Raw genomic sequence first — 27,076 nt, forward strand, 5'->3', positions numbered from 1 at the left:
TTGTGTAAACAAATCATCAAAATAGGGTCCATTTATGGCAGCAAAAGTCTTCATGTGGTCTCCTTAGCCTAGACTTTCATTTAATTCCAAAGGACACCTCATGCCATATGAAAGCATGACATTGCTCCTTGACAAAGTTTTGTAATCATGCTTGCAATAATGCATTAAAATAAGTGTATCTTTGAAATCATGCCACCTAGTGTCCCACTAGGATTTGATTCTCTCCTAGTAGCTATTTAAAAAGAAATATAAGAAAAGTATAAAAAATACATAGAATATATATATATTGGAGTTTACCCTAGATATAGGATCTAGCTAGGGTGTGAGATGATAATGAAATAGTAGAAATAAAAAATCAATGCTTTTTGCCCCAAGTTAAAGAGGCGGAGCTATTGATGCTTTTCCCATAGTATTTTCTGATGGTAAAGTAAGGATATGTTACCCTTGAGAAAAATAATAGGATGAGATAGAAGGCTTATTATTATACTTAAATATGCATATGTACACTATAGGAAATATAATTATGTATCTAAAAAAATACAAGATAGATCTTGTAGCATGCGTTCCCACTATGTACATGTCACAGTACGACAACGTAGAGAGAGAGAGAGAGAAATAGAGAGATAGAGAATGATATATATATATATATATATATATATATATATATATATATATATATATATATATATATATATATATATATATATAGAGAGAGAGAGAGAGAGAGAGAGAATTAACTAGAGATAGCTACGGAGATAGAGAGAGAGATAGATAGTAAATAGAGAAAGTCGGCGTGAAAGAGTTAGGTTGGCTGACCAATTGTGTGAAAAGAACAGAAACTCTCTCTATCTCTCTCTCTCTCCCTCTAGAAGAAACTATGGAACTAAAAGAGACAAAGGGGTTTTGCCCGCTACATGCATTGTCATGTACACTTGGGAGTGCACGTATGTGTCTACTCATATGGGATTTGACCAATAAAGACAAAATTTTGACCCGGTGGTCCTGATCTCCGTACACCTCTAGATCGAGGTGTACGGAGATCGGGCAAGACTAGAGAATGCAAGGTAGTTTACATTGTGAGGAGTATATATATTAAAACAACATTCATAATCATTGTAGATGGCAACGTCATTCACTAACATGGAGGAAAAGATTGCATGCTCGTGCACGCTCTGGAAGTATCAAATACTGCGCATGTGTAGGATATGTAATGAGCATGTGCACAAGTATGGAGAGTTTGCTAGAGAAATCATACAGAATCTATGATACGACTCCTACGGAACGGGCATTGATTTTCGGGACATAACACCTACATCTGAGAGAGAGAGAGAGAGAGAGAAAAAGGATTATGTGTGAAGGTCCAACCAATATAGAGCCAAGGATGGAAGCAGAAAAGGGCTTACAGATAGAAGACGACGGCATGGAGGAGATGTTGGATGACTTCTTCTAGACAAGCGAGGAGAACGCTAACGAAGCAGCACCAGAAGCCGTACGCCTATCTCCTGAAGACATGTTGAGGAAGTTGGCACGTCAACCAATCTATGAAGGGGCCAAAATATATGTGCTTCGTACTTATCTCACGTTTTTGAATCTTCAATCAGTGTACGGGTGGTCAGATGCAAGCGGCACTGCTTTGTTTAGGTATGTAACTTACAAAACAGATTTTCCGATTGCAATGGTGACGTGCTTGGGGAGCTTTTTAATTTAATGTGGCTTAAACAGGTTGTTGTGGGAGCAACTTCTCCCGGCTGGCAATGAAATGCCCCCCTCCAGGCCAGACGCAAAGCAACTATTGACCTCATTTGGCTTGGACTACAACAAGATTCATGCATGTCCAAATGATTGCATTCTTTTTCGCAATGAATTCGAAGATTGTCTGTCGTGTCCTAAGTGCGGAGCAATGCACTACAAACAAGATGCGGTTGGCGAGACAGTGCCAGCTAAAGTGTTGCGTCATTTCCCTATTATTCCTAGGATAAAAAGCATGTTTCGTTGTGGTTCCATTGCAAAGTTGATGCAGTGGCATTCTACGAATAGATCCACTAACGCAACATTTAGGGTGCCCGCTGATTCAAAGGCTTGGAGGCACATTGAAGATACCTGGCCACATTTTAAGAGTGAACCACGCAATTTGCGTTTGGGCATGGCAATGGATGGAGTCAATCCATTTGTCTTGAGAAGCTCGTAATGGAGCACTTGGCCTGTGTGCCTTATCAATTACAACCTCCCACCGTGGCTTGCCATCAAGAAGGGTCATTTGATATTAGGCTTGATTGTACCTGGTAAGTTCAAGGCAAAAAATAGGGATGTTTATCTAGCTCCACTAGTTGACGAGCTCCAGGATTTATGGCATGGGATCGACATAGCAGATGCGGTTGAACCAGTAGGACAACAGCATGCAAGGATCCATGGACTTCTTATGTGGACTATGCATGATTGGCCAGGATACAGTGAAGCTTCTGGTAATGGTTCTTGATTTACAAAATTCTTGCTATTCACAAGCAATTTGCCTTGACCTGAATTATGCTTTAATATATGCAGGGCTTACAACTTCGGGATACAATGCATGTCCAATTTGCGGGCCGTCTTTGGATGTGCGCTATTCTGCCTCTCTTCGAAAGGCAATTTATCAAGGCCACCACCGTTATCTTCCAGATAGCCATCACTTGTGCGAAGGTCGGCTTGGTCGCGTCGAATGTTGTCCTATGCATGTACAAGAGTGGTGTCGCCGATGGGAGCAACATGAGGGGCAACCTATTCCAGGAATGAAATGTTTGTCCATTATCCATACGTTGCCGTACTGGGGTGATCTACTAATTAACCATTTACTGGATCCAATGCATATATTCAAGAATGTGGGAGAGCTCCTGTGGAAGACAATCATGGGAATGAAAGACAATCGACCTTCACGAGATGATTTGCAGTCAGTTGGAAAGATGCCAGAGTTGTGGCCTTTCACCAATGCAGCTGGCCAAACAAAGCTTCCAAGAGTGCCATGGGGTGAAAGCATGTTAACTTATCATGCTTTTTCATGTCCTGGACAATGCTAACTAGCACAATTTTGACATATGCTAACTAGTACAATAACTTGCGCTACATCTCCAAGATCTATGACATATGATATATCAATAGAAAGCACTTGAAACAAGGAATCCAAATGTACAACCTCTGACAAATTTTGATATTATTGGTAGAAAATTTACCAGACGCCCAACTTTTCGAAGATGTGCTAACTTGAAACTGCTAACTAGCACAAAAAGCGCGACAGGTTAACATGCTTTCACCCCATGGGTATTGCTAAAAAGCGAGGAGCGACAAGTTAAAAGGGTGATTTCAGAGTTCAAGACGCCAATAGGATATATGCGATGTCTCAAGACAGCGTTCACCCATGACGATCAACTGTCATGACTAAAATCGCACGACTGGCATAAGTTCTTTCAATTCATTCTGCCAATTACGATCAAGGGGTGTTTAACGGAGGAAGTGAAGACCTGCATATACAAGATTTCAGAGCTAGTGCAGTGGATCTCTTCCAAGGAGATACGAGAGGAATCTATTGCAGTCGCAAGGGCTAACTCCATTGAGGCAGTTTGCATGATTGAGAAGTATCTACCCACGAGCTGCCTAATTATCCAAATGCACTTGCTCGTCCATGTAGTAGATGAGGTTGCAATGGCAGGTATAGTCCACAGCCGTTGGATGTTCTTTCTAGAGCGGTTCATGAAAACACTTAAGGGTTTTGTTTGCCAAAAAGCGCGTCTAGAGGGGAGCATGGCAGAAGGATGGCTGGTGCAAGAGTCTCTTGTCTTGACGATCGAATTTCTATCCGTTTCTGACCCAAAAATGCCTCGACTATGGAGGATGCAAGATTGGTGGGAGAGAAGCCACAAGGGCAAGGGGTGCCGAAGAAAATGAATGACGCCATGCGAGAAAAGATCATGAAGTTCTGTATATTAAATTCAGAGCCGATGCAAAAATGGCTTGAAAGGTACGAAGAAGAGAAAGAGAGACACAATAGGGAGCGACACGATTTCAGGCAAAGCCGAATGACTAGAGTCTTACCCTTGCCAGACTATCTCTCTCCTCTACCTGAATTCCCTATAATGGCATGGTTGGATAAGACAGTGAGAGCAGCTTGACAGATCGGAGAACCCATATCTCCAGAAGAGGAAGAGATGGCTATTGGATGTGACTGGAGGTATCATACATACATGGCACTGTGGTCGCATGGAAAGCATTTCAGAACACAACAAATTGACAGCAGAAGAAACACGTTTGACAGTGGGGTAATGGTTAGTTTCATGCAAAAGAGCAGGGTCAGTGCCAGAGACACGAATGAGAGCACTAGCAACCTGGATTACTATGGTTTGGTGTCAGATATCCTGAAAGTCATCTTCAGGCGGTTTGAGATGTTTTTGTTGGATGTGAAGTGGTTTAAGGTGATTACTTCTGGTCACAATGCAACGGTACACAGAGATGGAAACAAGCTTGTGCAAATAGATTCTACAAAGGTTTGGACAGATGCGAGCGACACATTTGATGTCCCCAAACATTGCGAGAAAGTGATCTTTGTACCGGACCCTCGGGAGCGACAATGGTGGTTTGTGGTTCAGGTTGCTCCAAGAAATAAACAAGTATTTGAAGGGCAAGAGCTCCTGGAGGAAAGTCGGTCAGACGACGCAGATACTACTGTGATATAGATGAGATGGACGAAGGTATGGCAAAGGAAGCTGACAGATATACGAGGGATGACGCAGACGAGGCAGATATGACACTTGTCGATGAAGATGCAATGGATGAAGACAATATGCCAGAAGGAGTTGGGACAGAGTTATGTCTGCAATTAGAGATAGATGATGATACGGTGCAAGATCTTATTGATGATCCCTCACTCGTCGAGGCCTAGGCCTATAAGTGTTTGTGTGAAGACGTTGATTTAAAATTAAGCTTAAAGTTAATTTGAACAAAGGTGTTCTGACACTTTCTTTTACTTTCTTTGTGCAAGACTTTAGTATGGCATACGAGTTTCCAGATCCCGCTTCTATGAGTGCAGATGCTTTTATGGGCTTCGTCACACGCATGACGCCTAGTCTGATGGCAGAGGCCTCTCCGTACTGGGTAGCCAGAGGCACGGGTACTACGCCTCCGGGCTTCACACCCGAGGGTCCGATGCCTATGGGGGGGACACCTACGGGGGGGACGCCTATGGGGGGGGACGCCTACGGGTACGATGCCTGCGAGGTCTCCCATCATGGCCGCTTCGACACGTAGGGGTACGGCAGAGGCAGGTACGTCCCCATCTCCGTAGCACAGGCGCACTCGCCGATCTTGATGATTTTCAGGTGGAGGTGGTAGTTGCTGTGGAGAAGGGTCCACAGATGCTTCGATCCCTCCTCCCTCATGACCCCCGTCCTACCCATGCACACCTCTCGATACACCTCTTAGCACACCTCAGACACCTTGGGGGGCACACGATCCTAGTGACTCCAAGCTCTGTATTGTACGGGCAGATGGTTCTGTTGACATGGATAGAGTCGGGACTGAGATGAGACAGCGAATTTGCCAGCTCACGGAGCTACAGTTTTTGACCAGCATTCTGACGCCTTGGCCTGAGCAGGATCGCGACAAAATCAATTATATAGTGGAGACCATCATGAGAGAGTGTCAGCCTACTCTGGGTTCAAAGGATCTTCTGAGGAGGTGGATCAAGGGTGTTGCACGGGACACCGTGAAACATCGTCGAGATGCAGCTCAGCAGGCTTTCAGGACCGGCTCGCCGAAGCCTTTGGGCATCCCACATGAGATGTGGCAGCAGATTAGGGAGGCTGTTTGAACCGCGGACACATGGTTCAGACAGCAATATCAGGCCGCGCAGATACGACAGATGACCAGGGGGACATCTCATCTTGGCAGCAGAGGCTTCGACACCTTTCGCTATGAGTTTGTGAGTTTCCAATCCAATCCTAGCTATGGTGTTTTTTTAAACGTGATGAATCATGTATTCTTAATTACTTTGATTTTTGTATAAATGCAGAATCTTGCAATGCATCGAGCCCGAACACGCTAGGAGGAGACAGATGGATATCGTAGAGGTATTTATGAAGTATTGAATGATCTTGATGCCTCAGAAAATCCTGTAGACTGGGAGGCCTTAGAGTCTCGCTGATCGATTGAGGTGAGACGTTAATATGTGTGAGTTTATTTAATTAAATAAGTATATGTGAAGTAATATCAATACTAATTTTGTGACTTGTCCTATGTGCAGGTTGTGACGCGTAGTCATCAGTCGATTTCATATATATGTTTTGTGAGACACAGACACGCTTCTGGGTCTCTTTTTTGTATAGACATGGTTATGGTTATTGTTCAGACATGGTTATGGTTATTATTCAGACATGGTTATGGTTATTGTTCTTGTATAGACATGGTTATGGTTATGGTTATGGTTATGGTTATGGTTATGGTTATGGTTATGGTTATGGTTATGGTTATGGTTATGGTTATGGTTATGGTTATTGTTTTGTTTATGGTTATGTTTAACTTTATGGTTATGTTATGGTTATTGTTTTGTTTATGGTTATGGTTATCATTATGGTTTTGATCAATATGGTTATGGCCAGTTTGGTTTTAATTTGGTTATGGTTTTGCACAAAGTTCGTTATGGTTATAGTTTTAAGTTGGTTATGGTTTTGCATAAAGTTCATTTCATTTCTTTCATTTGCCTTAAATCTCATGTGAGATCCTACATGGATAGCATGTAGGAGGCGTATACATATGGTTTTAGAAAAAATATATATGTTAAAACGAAGGGAACTCTGCCAAAATTTCTGCGAGAGCACGGTTGATTTTGGTGTTGCTCACTTTCTTGGGTAGAGGACATGCAGTCTGGCCGTGGCTCTGTCCATCTTTTCATTGGAACAGGCCAAGCTGTCTGTCCTTTGCCCAAGAAAAAAAATTTCTATTATGGTCGTCGCAATCTGTGTCGCTAGTCACGTCGAAATAGGCATCGATAACAATGCCTTTCGACGCATATTGCGACGTTTTCGTAGGGACGGGTATTTCGACGTTTTTTTCGACGGAGAGTGTTGAAACCTGCATCGAAGGTCCCCTTTTTTGTTGTAGTGAGAATGACAAAGAAAACGACATCCATTAAGCACAAATTGTACTTGTGTGTAGAGGTAACTGCAAACACTCTGCGACGTGAGTGAGAGGGACCTTGATTATCATTGCTCCACACTCGCTAAACCGAACTCCATGAGATCCCAGACCATGTTGTGCCCCATGTGACAACATGTTCCAAACATAACCGTACCATGTAGGTCTATAATTGTTTCACAAGAGTCAAACCCATCACGGTAGCTTGATGAACAGGGAAGAGAGAAAAGAACACTATTGTCTCAAAATGCTATGCTCTTCCATGACCTTGTCACTGGGCTAAAGAGCAAGCTGGAGTAAAGGCTTCTAGCTCAAACATCCCATGTACAGAACTTAAGAAAACTTAATTGCAAAGGGAAATACATCCAAAAAACATGTACTTACCATGAAGTGGAAATTACCTGATAGTACTTACCCGGAAGTCAAGTACATCCCTCATCCTGTAAGTGTACCTATCAAAATTTCTTTGACCTACTAATCACTAAAAGTAGAGATTAGGGAAGATAAACAAATTGAACTTGTAACCTTGGATATTGCCTTGGCAATCCAAACCCCTGGGTATATCCTGCCAAACCAACTCGCTTGGTGAAAGTTTGGAAAGAATTGTTTGACTACACCTTGGCAGACAATTTTCTTGAAAAACAAAGTGTGAAGGTGTCCAAAAAAATGGACATGAACACGTATTGAGTGATTGCGTAAGCACATGTATGGTCGTACCACAAAACTTTGCTCCGATATGCACGCCTAGTGCTTTAAAGAAAACGGGAGATCCATGCAGGGTGAGACTCCTAGCTCTTAGGGACAACCATGCTGTTTGAAATGCTTGCTTCATCTATACACTGTGCTATAAGTCGGCCTATGCAAGTGTAAGTTTATCAAAAACTCAGCTCAATCGATGCACCAAAACATGTAGTGATTACAAAATACCCATATGTAATGATAAGACTCTTTCTTGGCATTTAACATCGATGGGGAGTCCACTGGGTAGAGCTATTCAAGCTAGAGAACAATCACCCAAGGAATACCAATAGTTGGGTCTTACCCTAGATCTGACAATGGCTCTTAGCCAGCCTGTGTGGCTCATAGCCCTTATGTCAATTGGTGTTCAATCGATGAGCTGATGAGAACTAATTTGGATGGCGTCTTGGCCAATTTCTAACTGACAGTTAGAGCACCTTGGCTTAGGCTGGCTCACAAGCAAAACATGTTTCAAAAGCTTCTTAGGAACTTTCATTATTCTTCGAGAGAAGTAAGAAAGAGATAGAAGGAGAGCATGTTGGACTGAGGAACTTTCCTTAAATTTGTAAAGTGTGTACCCAATTTTTGTGCTCTTACGCATCTTATGCCTCACTTGCAGCTTATACTATAAGCATTCCATAGTTTTCTTGTATGACTCCCTCATCAAGAGAGGTAATATAAAAACACAAAACTCATCCTGACCTACATACCTTGCAGGCGCGGGATTGTATGAGGATGACTTAGCATTGGCACTTTTGCCTGTGAAGCAAGTTCGAGTTTTAGGTTCTTTGCAGTGTTGTTGTGCGTTGACAGCAACTAATCCAGAACTTATCTTGTCCTTGACAGAGTGTTTGGTTTTATATTGGCTAGCATGCCTTGCATGCAAAATTGTTAGCCCTTGGCTACAGTGACGGACTCAAACAGAAAAACTGAAATCATAAGTGCCTTGCACAATCCATACTGGTAGGGATTTGGTGAAATGACATCCCTATTGTACCCGTTGGAGAGGGGAAATAGGGAGCACACCGTGCATACAAAATATATGCCTCTCTATAGCCCAGGGATTCCATAGCACCCCTAACCTCTCAAATAACACCTTCAAATTGGCTAATTTTCACTAACAACTTCACTTTAGCACACACAGAACAGCTATCTCACACCTTGAAAAAAACACCTTGCAACACAAATGCACCCACACTGCTCAACTCACCCTTTCCGACTCACAAAACACCCCTATTCTATCCTCTTGGTAACACCCTTCAAGCTGTATGCAAGCCTTCTGCAAGCACCGACCAATACACAAAGAGCGAGAGAAAAGGAGGGGAATGGGGAGAAGCAACACAAGAAATAGGGGCAAATATGTGGTATTATTGCATAGGGGAATAGTACAATCAAGTATGCAGCTTCAATGGCAAGCTTTGCACTACACAGGCTTGCAACTTTCAATCACACACTCAATCAAAAAAGCCCTCAAATTTTCACATTTACATTCTTTTATAGGGGTGTCGCTAGGAGGTTCAAAAAAGAAATGATGGGTGTGCTTCTCCTCCCGTGGCCTTCACCTAGAGCTTCAATTAGAATTTCCTTGCATTGCCACCACTTGGCACATTTCATTTTTGCAAACAATTGCATGGTATACACATCTTCCTAATGTCCGCCCAACTCGGTCGCCCGGCTTGCTCCTCTTCGGCCTTTGAGTTCTCTCTTTGGCTTTGCTTGATCTCCCTTGTTAGACCTTTGAACGGCCTTGGCCTTGCTCTCCCTTCACTCAAGGATCAACTTCTTCCATGAGGGGGGAAGGCAATAGCGAGGTCGCTATTGCCCTCCCTGGTTTCCTTCAAAAATTTGGGGCTCCAACGGAGCCACGGGACTCACCTTTAGCGCGGACTTGCCACGTAATCAACCACTCCACGCGGGCGTGAGCGCCCTTGGTGCAGCCCTGCTGAGACAAAATTGCCACCGACCGGCCCAATGCGCTACATGCAGCGCCCAGCGAGGCCGCGGCCACGCACCATCGCCAATGGGAGGGAGAGCTCCCCTCTTGTGTCCATTAGAGGGCTCACGGCCCTGTATTTTGCTACAGACGGAGGAGTGGAGTTCCCTGCAAAACATCCGAAATAGAATACTACAAACCATAAGCAGACTAATCGACATACCTGGCAACCACATAGACACATAATCGCGAGATACACGAACAAAGAGAGACAGAGAGTGAGAGAGAGTAATAAGGCTTGTGCAGGCGCACCTCCTAGAATGGAGTACTACGCCGGCGAGAGAGAAGAGAGGAGAGGAGAGAGAAAGACACAAGCACTGGGTGCAATCTTCCCCCGTGCAAGAGTGACCATTTCCCTCTTGCACGTATTTCATTTATAGATTTCTTAAATGGTCAAAGTGATTACAAATTGGCCGGCCGGTCATAAATGGCCAAAGCTCATAAAAGAGCACTTGAATAACAAAATGTACATGATATACAAATCCATTCGCATAGGCCAAGCTTGGTCTAGTCTTTTCCCCCTGTCAGCTGCAATACATAATAAAATGTCAATTCTATAACATACCTCTCCACTGGAAAGCAATTGTCCTCAGTTGCAAAGATAAGAAATCTGGAAATGATACTTGTAAGAAATAGTGATTAGAAATCGGTGTCAAAAAAATAGCATATAGTAAAAATAATGAAACTAAAAAACATTGCTTATGCCTGTCGTCATTCACATACTACCTATTCTAGTGTCCCATACCACTAGAATAAGCAGTATATGTCATATCCTGATGAATCAGGATATCATTGGTCACACTCATCATTCAATAATCCATTGATCTCATCAATCTCAAGTTCAATTCTATAAATATTGTCGCGACAAAAAATCATCATATACCAATTCCAAATCCCATTTCCAAATCTAAATCCAAAATATCTTTCATTTTGTATACCCGGGTAACAAAATCATACCAGTTAATTACAGTGGTGGCTAGCCACTGCAGCATGATTTTGTGATCGGTGTTGCCTCATCCGACGAGTCTACACCAATAAAACGTGCTGCCTAAATCGGCGAATCTGCACTAATGTTTCCTATATCGGCGGATCTGCACAGATAACTGGTGTTGCCTAAATCAATGAATCTATACCAAGATGAGCATTTACACACTGCCTAAATCGGCGGATCTGTGTGCATGTGACCAATGGACTAGACAGGGCATAAAAACATAAAAATGTACTACCTGTTTCACACCACATTGGAGTAAGGTTGAGTAACAAAGTACTGAGAAATTGGTATTTAACGAAAAGCACCTCTTCTCATGTGAGTAGTTGCATATCTCAATGTGTAATGATCGCAAAAGCAATTATATTTAATACAAGTATCGGCACAATGTTAGAGAATGCAGGTAATTAAAAGAGCTAGGCCTTCTTTCAAAAAAATAAATGGTAATCAAGGTAATACAATAAAATCATGTTCTTGTAAACACCATATCCCATCGTTTGTGTCTCAATACATACTTGAAAGGTTAAGTTTATCTGTGAGAATACTCGGTCCATGTGCCAGGTGAGAGTGTCAGAGTTCCATAAAATTATTCAACAGTGGAGATATCTGGCAGCAATAAATTTTTGCAAAAAATAAAAAAATTGAATACAACATGAATATAGTATAATGACTAAAAAAAATGTAACGTGAATTTGTGGATAAAGTGCCAATATACATGTGATAACTGAATGGAAACATGGTCCATCTGTGAAATGAAGGTAGTAGGGTGAGTTAATGATTAGAATTTAGATGCAAGGTAGAGATTCATTAACAAGTTACACTTACTCTAAATGGTAGGGCTCTGCCTAGTCGTAACTATAGTCTAATCTGTAAGAATAATATCAAAAGTACAACACCAAGATCACTCACTACCTACCTTGGTCAAAATCAAACAATAAAATGGGGTGGTTTTGGGCAATTAGCGCGAGGTATCTCACTTGATTGAAGCTACAAGGGTCTCCTTGCTTTAAGGTTTACGAATTGTACATAGTTAGATAATTCAGAGAATGTATATGAGATAAAAAGAAAGGACCTATTAGCAATGTGGAAGGATTCTTTGCCTTAATTTGTCGCAAGGCGTGTAGAAATTTAATTGTATTCATTTTTTTATTTTATTTTTTATTTTTTTACTACAGGTGGCCAGCAGGGAAATGAGTAACAAATACATTATCCAAAAACCAAGAATGAGGAGATTATCATTGCCTAGCCAGAATTATAATAATGATTTGATACAATTTAATGTCGTGTTGTTCAATGAGCCAATCATCCCATAGTTTATGATTGTGTAGCCCCATGAATACCTTGTAACGAAGGAGTATCCAACTTCATCTACCATATGGTGATCACAAGGTTTTGGATCGTAATTATCGTCTCTAATTTTATGTGGTCGTCAATTTTCTAATTGGCCAATGATAATCATGGTAGACAAAAAGGCGTCGATTTTTTGTTTTGTGTTGTTGTTTTTTTTTTTTTGGTAATTTATTAGTTTATGCTACCCCACCTAGAAGATGCAACCACAAGACGCCAGAGTTGATGATCAAAGATATAAGCACATATTCATACAAAGGACACCATTACGTCTCGAATAGATTAACCATGTGCAAAAATCCTATGAGAACAAATGGATACAATCATTATGGATCTTAATACAATGGCTAGGTTTAAAATAAAACAGAGTACAGAGGTATAAAAGACTGAAAAAATTAAAAATAAAAATAAAAACGTCATCAGCATCGGTGTCAATGCTCGAGGATGCTCTGCATTGGGCGTCGTCTGAGAAAGTATTGCAATGGTCGGTGAAGAGCGTCCTCAATGTCCGCTTCGGTAGATGCAGTGGAAGAGGGGGAGAGCGAGAAATGAAATGAAATGTTTTATAAATTGTCTTTACAAGGGGTGTGGGATCAAACTCATAGAATCTTATGGATCGAAGACAATGTATGGGTACAAAATGAAACAAGTTAAAATAAAAGGTGAGGATGGATGACGTTGTCGAAAGATGTATTGCATCTGCAGCTGCAGAGTTTCGTCAATGCCCGCCACTGTAAGCCATCGTCAAAGGGCGAAATAGAGTGAGAGAGATTCTCCTGCTTGCTAGTAGCTGAGTGAGAGCACAGTAGTTCCATTGAGAGAGAGATTCACACCAAGGGTGACCAGTTGCGGAGAAGGAGGGTCCTCGGGTGTTGAAAGTAGGGCCTCAAGGCCTGCTACAAATTAGGTAGAAGAAGAGCTCTGCAAGGCAAGGCCGGGTTGGAGTTAAAGGATCATAGTCTGGCTGTGTCGAGGGTCAAGAGGGTCAGTACAGGAGGTCACTTTTCTCACTAGATCAGTGAGCATGGGGTGCCGCAGGGTGGAGAGTTGAGCGTTGTAGGGAGTTGAAGGCCTGGGGCGGTCACTTTTTAGAATGTGTATGATATCATGTGAGTTAACCGGAGAGGATTATTAAAAGACCAAAATGTATAAAAATGTATACATACAGAGGGGGGTGGGGGTTTTTTAAATAGGCTCACAGTGTAAGTATAGTATGTATATTGGGGTATTATTAATTACCTCTCGAACGCACGTGATATAGGGGTCTTTTGGTAAGTTACTGCCCCGGGGTTGAAGGTTGCAATTGACAAAACATGATGCCATAAGCTATTGAGGGGTATGGGTTGCCAACACCACAGAGCAAGGACAAGGAGGAGCGCTGAATATTGCATGAAAGAGAGGTGGAGAGAGAGAGAGAGAGAGAGAGAGAGAGAGAGAGAGAGAGAGAGAGAGAGAGAGAGAGAGAGAGAGAGAGAGAGAGAGAGCTAGTGGGTGAGTCACAGCACGAGGATGCTGCAACTTACGAGGTGGAGAGAGAGAGAGAGAGAGTGGTCGAGGTTGGTGTGCGCCAGTGGTTGGCAGAGGGAGAGAGGAAGACATGCCGTGTGTGTGGGGGGCTGGGCAACGCCATGCACACCAGGAAAAAAGGTGGCCATGGTAATTGGAAGGCGACCAAGAAGGTCGTCTGTGTGTGATGGGGAGGGAGATTCAGAGCCGCAGCATGTAGGCAATCCTAGGTTGGCACACCACAAGCGCAAAGGAGTGGGTGTTGATTGATGGCACTCCCTGCACGCTGGCGATTTAAAAATAATAATAATACAATAATTAAAAAAATGTGCCGCTACCGGCTGCTGCATGTACTAGCCACTGGTGGAGGGCGTGGTTGGTAGAAAGCGGCACTGAAAGGCTGAGAGAGAGAGTGAGAGAGAGAGACGTAGTTGGACAGCTGAGGGAAAAACCATCCGCCACTTGTGTGTGTGTGTGTGTGTGTGTGTGTGTGTGTGTGTGTGTGTGTGTGTGTGTGTGTGTGTGTGTGTGTGTGTGTGTGTGTGTGTGTGTGTGTGTGGCATAAAAAGTGAATAAAACTACCGTCTTATGTACTTTAAAAAAAAAACTGCATGAACTGCAAGTCTGCATGACTCATGAGCTCCATGATTCGTTATTAGTGTTGGCGAACTGCATGCACCGGGACTCCAAGACTCTGATAGCGGCTGCAGGTGAGTATGACAATGGCGGATGTGGTTAGGTAGCAAGGGATTGGATTTGTTGTAGGTGTTCACAACACTTGTGTTGACGTCATGGGTTGTCGTCGACACTGCGCACTCAAGGTGAATAGGTAGGCGGTACTTGTATGCGTCGCGCTAGTAGCAACCACCTGGTGATCACTGTTGCGTAGCGCCGCTACTATGCCACGCTTTTTCAACTGTCACATTGGTATCGTCGTCCAGGTCTGCGCATGACAGAGTGCCACACCTATGAGCTAGACTCAATGGATGCTTGGGACTCGTTCCCACTAAGGGAAATTATGTCAACACCTCATGAATAATGAGGGGTTTTGAGCACAAGATTAGTCGACAGGTCTAGTTCCAAAGGGTTTTCTGAAGACTCCTAATACATTCCCTTTCCCCTTGCACTATTATAAGCGCTCTTGTAGGTGTCTCTTCCCACGATGAGAGGGAGGGATGAAGAAGAAATTGCACTATTCTTCTTTCTCTGCTACTCTTTTGTCAAGAGTGATTCTCCATACAGTTCTCATCCCTATTACTTCTTCTCCATCTCTTTCTACCTACCGATTATATATACACCGTTCTATTACTGTCAAGAGTGATTCTCCATACAGTTCTCATCCCTATTACTTCTTCTCCATCTCTTTCTACCTACCGATTATATATACACCGTTCTACTAGTTTAAATTTTCCTTTGATGCTGAAGCTTTTCTTATTCTTCATTCCATGCTAATTTGTATTAATTAAACTCCTAATCAAACTAATCTTATTTTAATTGAATCACATAACCATTTTATGCACAATCATGTTAAGCATCATGTTAATAAAATAAGTAAAGTAAATAAGTAAAGCATCATGTCATTGTGAGCATGTTTCTAGCACTGCCAGGAGCGTTTTTTCAAGCTCTGATACCACTGCTACAGACGGAGGCATGGAGTTCCCTGCAAAACATCCGAAATAGCATACTACAAACCATAAGCAGACTAATCGACATACATGGCAACCACATAGACGCATAATTGTGAGATACACGAACAGAGAGAGACAGAGAGCGAGAGAGAGTAATACGGCTCGTGCAGGCGCACCTCCTAGAATGGAGTACTACGCCGGCATGGCGAGAGAGAAGAGAGCAGAGCTGAGAGGAAGACACAAGCATTGGGTGAAATCTCCCCCCATGCAAGAGTGACCATTTCCCTCTTGCACATATTTCATTTATAGATTTCTTAAATGGTCAAAGTGATTACAAACTGGCCGGCCGGTCATAAATGGCCAAAGCTCATAAAAGAGCATCTTGAATAATAAAATGTACATGATATACAAATCCATTCTCATAGGCCAAGCTTGGTCTAGTTTGTTCCCCCTGTCAGCTGCAATAAATAATAAAATGTCAATTCTATAACATATTTATAGTGCGGCCCCCAAGCTTGTGACTAGGCATATGGGTTTACCATGCCTCCATGTGGCATCCCGTCAAGCAATATCCCTTGGGGCTCTCCAACATCCTCCAAAACAACCTCCCCTTTTAATCTTAAAAAACTCATTTTTTGGCCTCCTTCTCCAAGCTCCTATTGTCTGCTCCAATGCCATATTGTCAAGCCGCAAAGCCCGAATGAAATCTTGCATTTCCGGCTTGCTTCAACATAATCCGCGTCGCTTCTCAACTTTTCCAGGGCCGCGATCCAATGTAACCAAAATTTTAAAAAGCCATCTGCAAACATTTCATCTTCAACTGCCCTAGGTTTTCCCAAGCCATAACTCGGTGCTCGAGGATCGAAATCACATACCGTGACTTTGTCCTAACTCCAGATGATGTACACTATCATCGAGAACTTTGGTGAGGCCCCAAAGATGCCAGATGGCACGCCCTTCAATGCACCCAAGGGGGCTAAGACCCGACCCTCGGGAAAAATTCAGCTGGCCATAAAATGCAAACCATAGCTCTGATCCGCAATCTGAAAAGATGTCTAGGCTCCATAAATTGAGCTCTACACACCTGTACCTTGACTTCCACTTGGACCACCCATCCCCAGTAGCCCTATTTAGTAAGAATCTGCAATCCATTGAAACTTCAACCTTCAATAACTTGGGCTCCGTATCTCGGTTTGGTGAGTTGTCTGGACCTCCTCCTTCAGCACTTCAAGCTCTTCATTCCTAGACCCAAAAGCTACACTTTTCATCTCCTTCATCTGCTCCCTGAGCTAGCCCCTCATGGAGCCTTCCTTGGCCTATAAGCCGCATGAGTTATGCAACTCCACTACTACCTATCATCCCATGATTGTACTAGCTGCTCCAGCCCTTTGCCATACTTCTGCTAGCCTGCATATATCTGCCCATGCCACTTTCTAGAGTCGACACACTTTTGCTGCACCATCATTGTCGACCCCCCAGTTGAGCATTAATGCTCAACCGCAAAAGAGCTTTTATTCCACTACTAAACCCTAAACCTGGCACACACTATGAGAAAACTAAAACCATATGTACATAGTTTTATTGCATCCTACTGCCAAACCTTCAAGTCGGTTGCCCCACTTCCTGCATAAGAATTTGATGCATTGTTGGCACCAGTTCCCTTTCAAAATAGATCTTGAGAAGCAGACCATTAACCCTGTGTTTCAGGAACCGACCATCCAACCTTATGAGTGCATAAGTACCATTGGGAAAAACTTGATGAACCTTGTAAGGTCCCGTCCACTTTTTTTTAAACTTCTTTTGAAAGGTGAAGTCAAGATAACTCTTGTACTTCATCACTAGATCGCCCTTGTCAATCCGATTTGCTAGCAAATGTTGGTTGAACTTTGCTACACTTCTCTCTTGCTGCTTCACATAAAAGTCTGCCGCTGCCTCATGATCCATCTTCAAAGTTTCAAGACTTGTAATCCTATCCTGCAAAACATCTTGATGAGTCTTAGCGATTCACCACAAACCTTTGAGAACCCCTAATTGCACATGCACAGGTAGGACCGCTTCCTTGCCATATACCAACTCTTATGGAGTAAAGTTGGTTGCCACCTTATATGAAAGCCTGTAAGTCCACAAACATTTGTCAAGGTTAGATTCCCACCCTTCAACCTGCTAGTATATATACTTCGTAAGCATCTTGATTATCTGCCCATTGGCACTTTCCACTAAACCATTCACTGCGGATGGTATGGAGATGAAAATCAGTGTTGAATCCCCAATTTGTCCACCAAGGCACGTACCAACTTGCTTCAGAACCCTTGTCCCCGATCTGATATAAGCACCCAAGGCACTCCAAAGCGACAACATATGCAATCAAACACAAACTGAGCAACAATATGTGCATTTACCTCTTTGACCGCTTTAGCCTTGAACCACCGGGTAAGGTATTCTATGGCCACTACCACATATTTCTTACCGCTCACTGACTTGGGCAATGGACCAATTGCATCCAAACCCCACTTTTCAAAGGCATCATGTGCGATGATAGTCCCTTGCTTCTCGGCTACCAGTCGTCTTTCACCCATCACTTGGCACTGATGACATGTCTTGCACCAATAATGCACATCTCACACAATAGAAGGCCACCAGAACCCACTTCTTAAGATACAAAACAAAACTTGACTCTTACCCTGATGACCGCTTTCTTCGTGGCATTGCTCTAATACCATACTAATCTCTTCCTTGTAAAGGACACGATGGAGCACCCCATCTCTATCATGCATCATAAGATTTTCTCCAATCAGAGTGAACCTTTTAGCCTTTTGAACAACCCTCCTCTTTTGTAGCTTGGAAAGCCCGTTCGAACATTGACCTGTACTCAAGAAATCATCAATATCCTTCAAAGTCTCTCTACTTGCATAAGTGGCCAGCCCACATACAAACTCGACACTTGAGTCTGAACACGACTGCTAGCTAGCCAACCGATCTGCTTCCTAGTTTTGTTCTCTTCTCACATGTTTGAACTGCACTGCTTCAAAAAACTTCAACAGCTTCTTTATAGAAAAAAACCAATTCTTGAGGGAATCCCTCTTTACCTGCCATTGGCCCAAAAGTTGTTTGACGACTAGTAGAGCATCACCTTTTACTACTAACCTTGATATACCAAATTTAATGCATTGCTTGAGTCCCAGGTTTAAAGTAAGATATTCTGCTTCATTGTTGGTATGCACCTCCTCCAAGTCGTAAGCTATGGAAAAAATAAATGTGACGTGCAGATCTTGAATGACTACCCCTCCACCTGCTTTCTGTGTTACTCATCTGTAAGCGCCATCAAACCACATCATGAAGGCCCCTTCCAAGTCGGGTTCCTCTCGTACCACCCTTGGATAAATTGGTAACTCAACATCCTTGTTGACTAGGATATCCGCCAAGTGAGATCGTCACGTGTGATCCATTTTGAACTCAAACTCAAACTCTTGAAGCTCAATTACCCACTTCATTATTCGTTTCCCTCACTTCAAGTGTAGCACCACTTCAGGCAAAAGATTGTTAGCAATCAATACATAAAACTTCCGGACGACCAAATATACTTTGAACTTTCTGCAAGCAAAGACCAAATCCATCACCCACTGTTCCTCCTCCGTATAAGTAGCTTCACCCAAACTAATGACCCTGCTTTCAAAATAGATAGGCTTATAACTCATTCCCACCTTTTGTAACAATACTGCTCCGGTAGCCACCGTCCCCACCGTCATAGCAATCATCCTCATGATTAGAAGGGAATACTGTAGGTAATTGATGAGGCAAGCTTTTCCATGCATGGGAATCCCCCCTATATTTTTGCCCTTTTACCAAAATATTTCCTATTATATAAGTTACTTTTGATTTTTTCTTCTTTTTTCACAAACGTTTTAGCCTTTATTAAATAAATAAGACTTATGCTAATCAATCACGATGTAGCATAAATAAGTAAGCTTTCCTTGTTGATCTCTCTTTTGACCATTAAATATTAAATATATATATTCTAAATTACATTATATATTTTAGTATTTTCTAATATATTTTTCATGTATATATATTATTCCACCCTACCAAATATTTTATTCACTAGTTTTCATTTTCAAACCTCGACCCCACTTTCAAATTTCAATAATACCTCCATCTAGATGATTGCCAATATTTTCAAAACTCTAGGTCATGTTTTCATACACATGAAGGAGCTTACACTTGAAGGCAAGAGAGAAGTCCACTCAAAGGGGACCACCAAAAGACCTTTGAAACCACAAATAATACATTATTTGGCTGAATTTTTTAAGTAGAGAAGAACCCTGAATCTGAAGGAGCGTTCAACATAAAAGATGTAGCTCGTGATCTCAACTTTTAGCTCAATTTTTTTCACAATTTTTGGAGTTATGAACATGGAGATATGATTTTTGTAGTGGACCCCAATTTTCTCGTGTAATGGTGACACAGGCCATTCCCAATTTTCTTCCCTCTAGAATGGCTATGGTTCTACAAGTCTTCAAGCATGATTACAAGAGACAAGGCTCTTTTAATGAGGTCTTGGCAAGTCTAGAGTTATTCTATCACCATTTTTGGAGGATCCATCCTCATCAACAACTATCCACCTTTGACAATCTCTCTTGTAAATTTCTTACCTCTCTCTTCTCTCCCTAATAAGCTTATGTCTAGTCAAAGCTAGACTATTGTAAATATCTCCTATCCTCTACATCCTACCCACATTCTCTCATCTTCCCTCTCTATTGACTCTGGTATTTTAAATAATGAGGAGACAAGATGGGAGCCAGAGTCACATGCACCCCATTTTCCTAGTCACCAAAGTGGGACACTCACCTCAAATAGAAATATTGCTAAATCCTCCCCTCCTTCCCTATATAAGGAGGCCATGAGATCTCACTTAAAACACACACACACACACACACACCTATCCATACACACTCTTGTGCTACATGCTTGTAGCATGAACCCTAATCACATAATCACAACACCATCATCATCACCATCACCATGCACAAAAGATGAGCATCACACCTCCACACCACTTGTAATTAAGGGTTGAAGGCACAATTTCAAGAAGAAGAAGGGTGGACACACTCATGATATTCCTTGCCATCAACTCCCATCTCTCCATTATGCCTCCTACGATCTTGTCCCCTTCTCATTTTCCTGCCATACGCTACCTATTGTATTCATCTTTTGCAAGCAATCAACACACTCCATCTTGGTGCCATACTTTGTGTCGCTTTGGATACATCTCATTGTGAATATGGTATATGCTTGTTCCTTGCCTTTTTTTTCTTCTTATGTAAAGGTGTGCGGATTCGCCACCATACACACACTCTCTCTCTCTCTCCCTTTCATATTCCTATCATCTTGCTACTTCCATCTTGAGGTGTGCGGATTCGCCACCTCTTGTATGATAAGTGAGCATACTCGCAAGTTTCCCCTACCTCATTATCTTCCTTACTAACATGCACGAGTACCAATCCCATTCTCACTCATTCACCACGACCACTTGGCAAGTCCTTTCTAGAGAAATACTCATGCAGAGAAATGAAATTGAGGTCTACTAGAACTTTAGGTTTTCCTTTCTAATTGTGAACATTGAGTGTAACATTAATTTGGGAAGCTCTTTAAGTTGGGTTGCGACAAGAGTGGAAGGATTGACATCAACAACCAGTGGAATCAATCTAGGACACACCCATCAAGGAAGAATGGTTTTGCATACTAGTGGTAACATGAAGTCATTTTTCAAAATGTGGTTTGCAGTTTATCTTTTGTACATGGTGGGCTCTCTTGTGCAACAGGCATCAACCATGCAATCTATCCATGTGGGCAACAGGTGTCTATCAATTTGGCATCAAGAAGGACAACAAGCAAGATATGAGGATTATGGCTTCTTACTCCCTTTAGGCTATGTGTCTGGACGAGGAATCCATGCATGGTGCCGCTTTGGAATACTTTCAAGGACTGATCAAGTTCTTTCCATACCTTCAATCATTTATGCAAGAGTTAATTCTTGTGCAGCTTGTGGACTCAAGAATCATTATAAGTGTGATCTTATGAAGAAGGCATTATTGCATACAATGGATTTACGCTTAGTGTGGGACCCAGGTGGACATCGAAAAGAACTTTGGGGAGCCTCATGCTTCCAAGGGATCCATTATTCCCTACAAGGATCTACCAGCCACCAAGGAGAAATCCTTCTCTATTTCAACATGCTCCAGAAGAAGAGCTAGAGGCATGAATACCTCTAGCCTTAGGGGGAGGGCAAATGAGACAAGCTTTTCCATGCATGGGAACCCCCCATATATTTTTGCCCTTTTACCAAAATATTTCCTATTATATAAGTTACTTTTGATTTTTTCTTCCTTTTTCACAAACGTTTTAGCCTTTATTAAATAAATAAGACTTATGCTAATCAATCACGATGTAGCATAAATAAGTAAGCTTTCTTTGTTGATCTCTCTTTTGACCATTAAATATTAAATATATATATTTTAAATTACATTATATATTTTAGTATTTTCTAATATATTTTTCATGTATATATATTATTCCACCCTACCAAATATTTTATTCACTAGTTTTCATTTTCAAACCTCGACCCCACTTTCAAATTTCAATAATACCTCCATCTAGATGATTGCCAATATTTTCAAAACTCTAGGTCATGTTTTCATACACATGAAGGAGCTTACACTTGAAGGCAAGAGAGAAGTCCACTCAAAGGGGACCACCAAAAGACCTTTGCAACCACAAATAATACATTATTTGGCTGAATTTTTTAAGTAGAGAAGAACCCCGAATCTGAAGGAGCGTTCAACATGAAAGATGTAGCTCGTGATCTCAACTTTTAGCTCAATTTGTTTCACAATTTTTGGAGTTATGAACACGGAGATATGATTTTTATAGTGGACCCCAGTTTTCTCGTGTAATGGTGACACAGGCCATCCCCAATTTTCTTCCCTCTAGAATGGCTATGGTTCTACAAGTCTTCAAGCATGATTACAAGAGACAAGGCTCTTTTAATGAGGTCTTGGCAAGTCTAGAGTTATTCTATCAACATTTTTGGAGGATCCATCCTCATCAACAACTATCCACCTTTGACAATCTCTCTTGTAAATTTCTTGCCTCTCTCTTCTCTCCCTAATAAGCTTATGTCTAGCCAAAGCTAGACTATTGTAAATATCTCCTATCCTCTACATCCTACCCACATTCTCTCATCTTCCCTCTCTATTGACTCTGGTATTTTAAATAATGAGGAGACAAGATGGGAGCCAGAGTCACATGCACCCCATTTTCCTAGTCACCAAAGTGGGACACTCACCTCAAATAGAAATATTGCTAAATCCTCCCCTCCTTCCCTATATAAGGAGGCCATGAGATCTCACTTAAAACACACACACACACACAAACCTATCCATACACACTCTTGTGCTACATGCTTGTAGCATGAACCCTAATCACATAATCACAACACCATCATCATCACCATCACCATGCACAAAAGATGAGCATCACACCTCCACACCACTTGTAATTAAGGGTTGAAGGCACAATTTCAAGAAGAAGAAGGGTGGACACACTCATGATATTCCTTGCCATCAACTCCCATCTCTCCATTATGCCTCCTACGATCTTGTCCCCTTCTCATTTTCCTGCCATACGCTACCTATTGTATTCATCTTTTGCAAGCAATCAACACACTCCATCTTGGTGCCATACTTTGTGTCGCTTTGGATACATCTCATTGTGAATATGGTATATGCTTGTTCCTTGCCTTTTTTTTCTTCTTATATAAAGGTGTGCGGATTCGCCACCATACACACACACTCTCTCTCTCCCTTCATATTCCTATCATCTTGCTACTTCCATCTTGAGGTGTGCGGATTCGCCACCTCTTGTATGATAAGTGAGCATACTCGCAAGTTTCCCCTACCTCATTATCTTCCTTACTAACATGCACGAGTAGCAAGCCCATTCTCACTCATTCACCACTCCTCTCACCTTATTCTCCGACCACCCCATTCCACATTTGGGCGTGGATCTTGAAATTGTTTTCCATGGCATGCTTCATTGTGTATATGTATGCGTCCTAGCCGCATATCTTGCTAGGTGGTGCCCCTATTGTGTATCCCCCATGATGATGCCATTGTGCATAGTCTTGGTGTAGAGGCCACCGAGTCTATTTTTCACTTCCGCCTCTCATTGACATAGAATGCCTTTCACTTTATGAAATGACTCTTGAGCTTCCTCATCCCATTGAAATCCATGCACTGATGAGGCCTCTTGTGAAGAGGGTAGACATATTGAGACAACATCCAAAAGAAGCAGGATAAATACTTCAATTTATGCACGAATTACGCCAATCCCGTTGTACTGGTTGGAGGCTCCATAAGAACCAATGCTTTCACCTTCTCTGCGTCTGCTTCAATTCCGTTTTGTGATACCACATGACCCAGCAACTGAACCCTTGGTTGTGCTAGCTTGCACTTCTTTGGATTCAATTGACCTCCTTATTCATCTAGCCTTTGAAAACATGGCCTTAACTTGGACAAATGTTCTTCCCTAGAACTATAGCAACCAATATCATCCATAAACACTCTGATGAACTTACCCAAGTATGGACCGAACACATTGTTTATCCAATCTTGAAATGTCGTATACGCATTCACCAGTCCAAAAGGCATCCTCTGGTAGGCAAAGCAACCCCATGGAGAAATGAAGGTAGTCTTTAACTGGTCCTCCAAAGCAATACCAATCTGAAAATACCCTGAAAACCCATCCATAATGGAATAGCGTTCATGTTCAGCAACCTGGTTTAAAATCTCATCTTGAAATGGCAGAGGGTAATGATTCCGATTGGTTGCAGCATTCAAAGACTTATAATCTACACATACTTGCCATTTTCCATTTTTCTTTGGGGTAATGACAACAGGAGAGACCCATTCAGACCGTTTTACTGGATATATAATACGTGCCTCGAGAAATTTGTTGATCTCCTGCCATAGAGTTTCCTTTTGAATATCTCCCAACCTCCTTAGCTTCTGTGCTTTTGGCTTGTATCCTTCTTTAAGTAGAATCTGATGCTCCACTCCTTTAGCTCCCCTTAGATCCTTATACTCTATTGCAAATAAGTCAGGGTAGGATGCACATAGGTTCATATAGCCTTCCTTCTCCTTATTTGTTAAATCTGTACCTAGCATATCTTCCACCTCTTTAGCTTGCATACTAAAAACAGGAACTTGCATACCTCTCCTTGCAGTGGTAGAGTCTATTGTGACTCCGAAAAAACCTGTATACAGGTTCAATAAATCTTCATCACTCTCTTCCTCTTCGACAATGGTCAACCCTTCATCATAAGTCAACTCCATTTCATACTCATAACTGGTACTGAAATCTCGATTATCTCAACCTGCTGAGGGATGAAAACAACTTTCCTTGGTCTTTAGATCCAACACAATTTGTCCTCCATTTTCCCGATCCAGCAATGTAAACACCCCGGTCTCCCAATCTTGCTTGGCTCCAATTGCCAACAACCATGGCCTCCCCAATATAATTGGATTTAAGCATTCTCCCCTGCTTTCATGACAAAAAATTTGATTAAGCATTCAATTCCCATAACCTTTACCTTCACATCCTGTGCCAGTCCGAAACAACGAGCTTTGGCATGATTAGCCATCCTCATTTTCACATTGGACCTGACAGCAGCTTTAATGCCAATATCCCTCATAGCAGATTCCCTAATAACACAGACTTGGGCACCACCATCGATGTAGGCTTGAACCTGTTTCTTCTTCTCCAACAAAACATCCACCACCGGAAGCACATCGGTCGGGGCTCCCCACCTTTAAGGCTAGATTTTGTACTTCATGCACATCCCCTCCCACTCGAGGAAGCCTTGTACTGACATTGGTTGACCATTGCCTTCTTAACTTAGGGTTTAATGCAAGCAGCTGCCCAAAAGTGATGTTAGCCTTTTGATTTTGAACATCTCTTACCAAATCATACTCCAGATTACTGCGTCCCAACTGAAAATCCTTTTGGGTAATTCTTCATCTTCGCCTTCTTCTACTTGGCTCTGGCTGCTCTCTACCTTCATTTACCTGCTCTTTCCCCTTCTTTGCCCTAGTTTCACGCTCCATCTTAATCTCTCTTTCACCTCGTGATCTTTTGTTGGCTATAATGTCAAACTCCTGCCTGTCAACACCAATAATGTTAACCCTTTGTATTTCATCATTACCTGATGGAGCCGCATGTGCTTGGTTTTCAACCTCTTGTTGCCCTCTTTGGCCATTAAGCTGTGCCTAACCCTTGCCTCGACCAAACAGAGGATACATGCTGCCCCTTTCCCTCGGTGGGTGAGGGAAATCTGGAGCATAGTGGCCCTCCTCTCTGCAATTGTAACACCTGCCAAGCAATTTCCTAGCTCTGCCTCTTCCTGTCCTTGCTTGACCTCTGTCCATGATACTTAAACGCAACTCTTGCATTTGCTCAGACAAATCTTGAACTGTACGTACCCATTGTTGAGGAACGGTTTCTACCCCTCGATTGGGCTGATTCTCCGTTTGGACTTCTTCTCTCGGACTCGAGGTTGGATTGGGAACCATCGCCTCATACCCCAACGCACCTTGCTCAATCTTCTTCTTTATTTTACGGCTCTTAGACCGAGCAATAGCAACAACCCCATTGTAATTCTCCGGGCCCTCAAAATCCACCTTTTCACGAACTTTGGGATGGAAACAAGACATAAACTTTTCCAATTTAAAGTACTCACCACCAATGACCAACTGCATGGCCACTGCAAAATCCCTCCAGCACTCTTCGAAGCGGGCGAGGAAGACGCTAACTTCCTTGTTCACGTCCTGCTTCAAATTTTTCAATCTTGCATCCAAGTCGACAAGAGATACCTCTTTTCGAAAGTCTTGTAAAAAATGGGACCGCAACGTCGACCACATAATTCTTGGCTCTCCCTCCAAAGCATAGAACCATGTCTTTTGCTTTTTCTCGCATTAACAATGGGATCGTTTGCATTTTGCTATCTTCATTCGGCATATGCAGTGACAGCATATACAACTCGAAATCGGCCATCCACTCTTCCGGATCTCCTTCTCCGGCAAAAACTGGTCCATAACTATGTGTTGCCATCTCTCCTTGATGGAAATAACTGTCGTCGATCAACTCCAATGAGCAATCAGTGGCTCCTCAGTGGGGGCACCAGAAGATGGAGAGAGGGAATAGGGAACACACCCAGCATACAAAATATCTGCCTCTCTATAGACTAGGGATTCCACAGCACCCCTAACCTCTCAAATAACACCTTCAAATTGGATAGTTTTAGGTTCTTTGTAGTGTTGTTGTGCGTTGGCAGCAACTAATCCAGAACTTATCTTGTCCTTGACAGAGTGTTTGGTGTTATATTGGCTAGCATGCCTTGCATGCAAAATTGTAAGCCCTTGGCTACAGTGACGGACTCAAACAGAAAAGCTGAAATCATAAGTGCCTTGCACAATCCATACTGGTAGGGATTTGGTGAAATGACATCCCTACTGTACCCGTTGGAGAGGGGAAATAGGGAGCACAACCAGCATACAAAATATATGCCTCTCTATAGCCCAGGGATTCCACAACACCCCTAACCTCTCAAATAACACCTTCAAATTGGCTCATTTTTACTAACAACTTCACTTTAGCACACAGAACAAC

Source organism: Adiantum capillus-veneris, chromosome 29, assembly GCF_014529385.1.
Source record: "Adiantum capillus-veneris isolate H3 chromosome 29, ASM1452938v2, whole genome shotgun sequence".
Classification (NCBI taxonomy): domain Eukaryota; kingdom Viridiplantae; phylum Streptophyta; class Polypodiopsida; order Polypodiales; family Pteridaceae; genus Adiantum; species Adiantum capillus-veneris.